This window comes from Crocuta crocuta, unplaced genomic scaffold (genome assembly GCF_008692635.1).
Source record: "Crocuta crocuta isolate KB4526 unplaced genomic scaffold, BGI_CrCroc_1.0 scaffold149, whole genome shotgun sequence".
Lineage (NCBI taxonomy): Eukaryota > Metazoa > Chordata > Mammalia > Carnivora > Hyaenidae > Crocuta > Crocuta crocuta.
Window position 1 is genome coordinate 7,969,616 of NW_027551561.1, and position 6,178 is coordinate 7,975,793.

General features: G+C 43.4%; 1 pseudogene; it reads left to right on the forward strand.

The window, feature by feature from the left end:
• Positions 1 to 2,316: 2,316 nt before the first annotated feature.
• Positions 2,317 to 5,038, forward strand: LOC144219776 (THAP domain-containing protein 2 pseudogene; annotated as a pseudogene).
• The last annotated feature ends 1,140 nt before the right edge of the window (positions 5,039 to 6,178 follow it).

The window sequence follows — 6,178 nt, forward strand, 5'->3', positions numbered from 1 at the left end:
GGGGGGGTGGAAGGGTGGTTGCAAAAGATTCTAGTGACACTAAATACAAGGCAAGGATTCTGACTGTAGCCTATCTGCCGTCAAGCCCAGGCAGGTATCCTGGGTGGCTTTGGGTATGTCTCTAAATGTCTCTGGGCCTTGATTTTGTAACATTCATTCAGCAAGTACCTAGTGAGCACCTGCTGTATGTGAAGTGCTGTGTTAGGTACAAGGGAGCAGACAGCTGAGAAAAGTAAATGATCTCTGCTCCCACGGAGCCTCCAGTTTAATGGAAGTAATCAAGTAATCACACAAACAAGTGCATCGTAATGCATCACAATAAATGCTCTGAGGCAAAGGTAGTGGGTCCCATGGGAGAACCCATTAGGCTGGTCTAGGAACTGATACCTGAAGGGTAAGTACAAGTTATTTGAGTCAGACTTGGAGGAACAGCTTGTGCAAAGGTTCTGAGGAGCAGAACATAGTAATATGTCTTAGGAGCTGAAGTTAAACTTGTGTGGCCAGATTGCAGTGAGCAAAGGGAAAAGTGGAATGACATGAGGCTGGGGGTGGAGGGCCAGAGAAGGGCCAGTCACACAGGAGCCCTTCAACTCTAAGAAAGATTAGAGACTTTACCCCATGATTGTTGGGAAGTCATTGCTCAGTTTTGAAGAGGAATGTGATGACTAGATTCGCATGCTAAAAATAAAATAAACGATTATAGATGGAAAAAAACCCAACAAAACAAAAAATACTTGGGCCTCCCTGCAGGGGAAAAAAAGAGATTTGAACAAGTATTTTCATGTTATAGCATTCACCCCCATGGGAATAATCTACTAGCAGAACAAAGAATTATGTACAAAAATATTCATTATAGTTAAAAAGACCAAAACCACTCTGGCTGTTGTGTGAAGATAATAAACACTAATAAATCTCTAGTGTTTGCTTTGAGCTAAGCAAGACAGAGGGAGGTCCTCAGCCCCAAAGGGACCAGAAGCAATGATTCTTAACCTTGACTGCACTTTAGAGATACCTACTATGATAGCCAGATTCCAAAAGGGCCCCCCAAAAGCCTTACCCTCCTGGTATACATGTCCCTAGGCAGCCCCTCCCACATCAAATAGGACTATCCTATTCGATGTAACCCAAGAAGGCATCGTGGAGATGATGGAGTGAGAATTCCAAGGCAACGCCACAAAGACATGGTGGCTTCTGTCTTGCTCCCACTTTCTTCCATTGCTTGATCCAGAGAAAGCCAGCTGCCCTGTTGTAAGGATGACCAAACAACCCTATAGGGAGATCCATGTGGCAAGTTGCCAAGGCCTCCAGTCAATAGCCATGTAGAAGAGCTCTCTTGGAAACAGGTCTTCCAGTTCCAGCTAATATCTTGACTATAACCTCACGAAGGACTCTGAGTCAGAAACACTAAGCCACTCCTAGATCCCTGACACACAGAAGGTGTAAGAGGATGCTTATCTATCACTTTAAGTCATAAAGTGATCTGCTGCATAGCATTAAGCAATCAGTGTTCCTACAGGCTTTAAAAAAATATTGATGCTCAGCTCCATCCCCAGAGATTCTGATTCTTTTGGTCTAGGGTAAATTACAGGCATTGGTATGTCTAAAAGCCCTCATATGACTCTAATGTACAACCAAGATTGAGAACCACTGACTAGGTTACTGGGTAGGTCAACAAAGAAAGCTTAGGTACAGGGTATTGCCTCAATTCCCAGAGCTAGAACTCAATTTATGTTGAGCGTTCTATCCTGGAGCGAAGGCAAAAGCCCAGTTTGTGGATCAGAGCCCTGGGTCACTGTGGACTTACAGTCAGGTTGTCTCAGTGTCCACAGCTTCTGACCACAGGATACCTAAATTCCCATAAGGATACAGGCCTATAGAAAGGAAATGAGTGGCTTTTGCTGAAGGGAGAAGAGAAGTCCAGCACCAGGCAGATAAGTGCACCTTCTACAGACCACAGCTTTGACCCATAAATGCTCTCTGCAGTCCTACACTTTGGAGATGAAGGTGTGCAGGATGCCCAGTATTCCAGTGATGGACAGCTCTCCTGCTTCCTCCCACCTGCCATTGTGTTTTCTGCCCAGACCCCATTCCTGCCTCTGAATATGCTCTTTGCAAACTTTATGAGCAATGATGACAGCTGATTCTGAAATCCTTTGTGCATCTTCAAGTTTCCATGGTTAACGGGACATTGTTCCCGTCTCTGAATAATAAGTCAGGGGCCCAATAGTCTCTTTGCTCTCCTTCATATTACTTGCCTGATGAAACCAGCAATAAAGTAATTAAAATGATTATAAAGGGAACCCTAGGAGATGAAAGATGCTGATGAGACAGTCAGATGCTGTGAACTCGCCCAGCTATCTCAGCACACCAGGGGTGACTGGGCTGCTCTCCTGTGAGTCTCCTGAGAATGGGCACTGGTACCAGCTGCGTCCCTGTGATATCTAAGATGCTCAGAAGTATTGATAGATTTTTTTGAGCACATGGAACATGCTAGGTGTCAGAGATAGAGAATGTAGTAAGATCCTCTTCTTGTTCTTAAGGAGATCTTAGCTTAGTAGAAACAAATAAGGGAAGAGACAATAAAATGTGATGAGTACTGCACTCAGGGACCCGTGGAAGCCCAGAGGAGTATTGCACTTGGCCCAAGAAGTCTTTGGAGGAGGTCAGATCTGAGGTGTTTTATTGCCAGGGAAAAGATGGAAGGAAGTCAGTATAAGAGGAATGGCAGATACAATGTACAGGTGTAGGAGCTTGAGGCTCTTCAGGGAATTGCAAGCATCTCCCTGAGGGTCTGAATGCTTTCCCGGGCTTTATAGCTTAAGGGGGTGGCCCAAAGGCAGCTGGCAAGCAGCTCCTCTTTAGGCTGAGTACAAGGCTGTATACAAAAGGCATCCAGCAGGGAGAATTCACCATTTTCCATCACCCCACCCTGCTACATTCCCAGATCCTACTCTTCTTTTCATCAACCATGGATGACCCTCCCGTTCACTGCCCCAGCCAAATGTTTGCTTCAGCCCCACCTCCAGAACCCGTACTTTGATCTTCTTTGTCCTCTGTTGCCTGATCCACCAGAACCCTGGCTACTGTCCTGTTTCTTCCTCCTGTCTCTTGCCTATGTCTTCTTGAAATTGGCTTCCATGTGATCAACCTTTCTGACTCTCAGATGGGCTTCAGTGCTTTCTCTTATGAGCTGTGTCCATAGGCATTTGTAAGTGTTTTTCCTGGATCAGGAGCGGGACAGAGGATGCCTGAGAAGGGAGAAACCCAAATGCCCAAGGGGGTTCCAGGAGACATACCTGGAAGGAAAACCCTGGGTAAGAAGGTAAGGGGCTCCTGAGTATTTCCTGCTTCCTGTCACTGGCCCTAGAACAGGAATCACAGTGTAGATGTGTTCTGTGGATATAGGGCTAGGAAGATTGTTTAAATAGGTCAACTAGTCAGTGAAAAAATGGAGGGTGCTGGAGCATAGCTAATAGGAGAGCCCACACCCATCTAATGCGGGGTGCTGCTACTTAGTTCCACTGTTTCCCATTCCATTTGGGAACACAGGTGCAGTATAGCTAGGCTTTGGAGTTTCTCAAGATAAACCCAAAATATGGATTTTAATGGAAAAAAGTTGGCAGTTAATTCGAATAAAAACAAACAAAAAACACCTGCACATAGGAAAGATGAAGGCAGCATGGTTTTTGAATTTCAGTGATTCCCCCACATAAAAGACAGGCACCTAGAGACCAAACCTTCCAAAATACAGACATTGACAGTAAACCAGGTGATGGGGTACCCCCACAAAGCCTAACACATGAGCAGGTGGGGACAAATCACTAACAACCCTAAGCCTCCATGGTCTCAGCAGCTATGTGACAGGAAGCAGGAGTGGTCAGGTGTTTGATGGACCTGAGAAAAGAAAAGAAAAGAAAAGAAAAGAAAAGAAAAGAAAAGAAAAGAAAAGAAAAGAAAAGAAAAGAAAAGAAAAGGAAAGAAAAGAAAAGAAAAGAAAAGAACAATACCCAAATAGCCAACTGAGACTCCCTGGAAAAGTTCTATGGAGGCGGGAGAGTTTCATAGTGATGGGAGGAAGGGAGAGACACCTTTTTAATTGCTCCAAGGATGGCTGCCAAAGAGGGCCAGTAGTCCTATTTCCTTTCAGGGGCTAAGAGGGGGTGGTTTGTATCCCACCGGAGCTCCAGAACTGTCTGCTGCACTGGCTCAAGTCTGCCATATTAATAAAGAGACAGGGAAGGTTAGCACCACCATCCCTAATACGTCCTTCCCACCCGGCTTTCACGACTCCTCTCCATGGGCCCAGCCTTTGCCAAAAGGAGGTGAAGCAGCCAGGGCCTCAGAACAGACTCAGGACAGCATAGACCGAGGGGAAGGGAAAGGCCAGCCAACTGTGCAGCAGCGGGCTGTGCTACTCCTATTCCAGGCACATTAACATCAGCTTCCACAGGTTTCCTCCCCTGGATCCTAAAAGAAGAAAAGAATGGGTTCTCCCGCTTAGGTGCAACAATTCTGTGCCAGGAAAACACACTTTTCTTTGTTCAAAGCACTTTGAAGCCTCCGTTTTGACTTCACAGGACAAACTCAGCCACTTAAAATGGACGCTGTTCCAACTGTTTTTGATTGGTGTACCCGTTGGAAGTCTATGAAACTCAAATCAAGGAATCTTTTGAAGGAAAACACTGGTACTTCAACAGGACCTCCTAGTTTAAGATCAAACATTAGTAGTCAGCAAGTACTACTTGAACGCAGTTATGCTTTTAGAAACCTTTTGAAGGCAAAAAAATAAAAAAGAGGATAATTATACTGAAAAAAGAAATAACAAGCTTAAAAAACACGATGAAAATTTGCTTACGAAAAGAACGCAGAGCAACACGAAGACGGATCAAAGTCATTGGTGGAGACTCTGGAAGCAAAGAACATATTACCCAAGGACACAGCAGAAAACATTTTACCAACTGCCTTAAGTGGTTTTCCTTTGGAAGATTTTAAGATTCCTGGACAAGACCAACAAGATAAAACATTACCAATTCTGTAAAACAAACCAAGAGTACCTTCACTTAAAACTAACCTACACAGAGCTTGATGCCCGTCCTTCATTCTATTCAAAGGTAAAAAATATTTAAGGAAATTATGCCAAAATTGGGTATTTCATAAAGTTTTACTACATTATTATTATGTAATTTATGAAGACTTGATTACAAAAATTGAAAACTTTTTATGAAACTTTTGTTTGAAAAAGAATGGAAGTGTCTTACGTGAGAATTATGGATTTAAAGTAAATTTGCTAGGAAATTGTATGTTTGCAAGGTGTTTTGTGTTTGTGTCTCTTAAAACTACTTTTGGGGCACCTGGGTGGTTCAGTTGGGTGAGCATCTGACTCTTGATTTCGGCTCAAGTCATAATCTCACGGTTTGTGGGTTTGAATCCCACATCAATTCTGTCCTAGCAGTGTGAGGCTTGCTTGGAATTCTCTGTCTCCATCTCTTGCCAGTTCTCTCACTCTGTGTCTCTCAAAAATAAATAAATAAATAAATAAACAAACAAACATTAAAAGATGCCTAAAATTTTTTAAATGTTTATATTTGAGAGCGAGAGAGAGAGTGTGTGAGTTGGGAAGAGGCAGAGAGAGATAGAGACAGAATCTGAAGCCTGCTCTGGGTTCTGAGCTGTCAGCACAGAGCCAGACGTGGGGCTCGAACCCACAAACCATGAGATCATGCCCTGAGCCAAAGTCGGATCCTCAAACAACTGAGCCACCCAGGTGCAACAAAAAATGCTTTTAAAGAACTATCTATGACAATGTGTTTAATTAAAAAATTTAATTAAAAAAGTTTTTGTACAAATGTTGGGAGATTACATTCTAAATAAGATGCTAAGTAGGGTTAACCAACATTAAATATGAGTTTAAAAAAAAAAAAGAAGAAACTAGAAGTTCTCCCCAATCTACTAGTGGGTGAATGCAAGGGGTCTGTGGCAAGGTCTGAAGGGATGGAGCATTCCAGACTCTATAAATGTTTAAAACTGACCAGCCAGGGATGTCCAACACAGGGTCCTCATACTGATGAGAAACTGCTGGGTGTGGGATCAGAATTGAGTGGAATAGGGATAATAGCATAAAAAGAAAGAGTCCATATAAAAATGGGATAGGGCAGTAGAGCCAGGATATCTCAGAAAG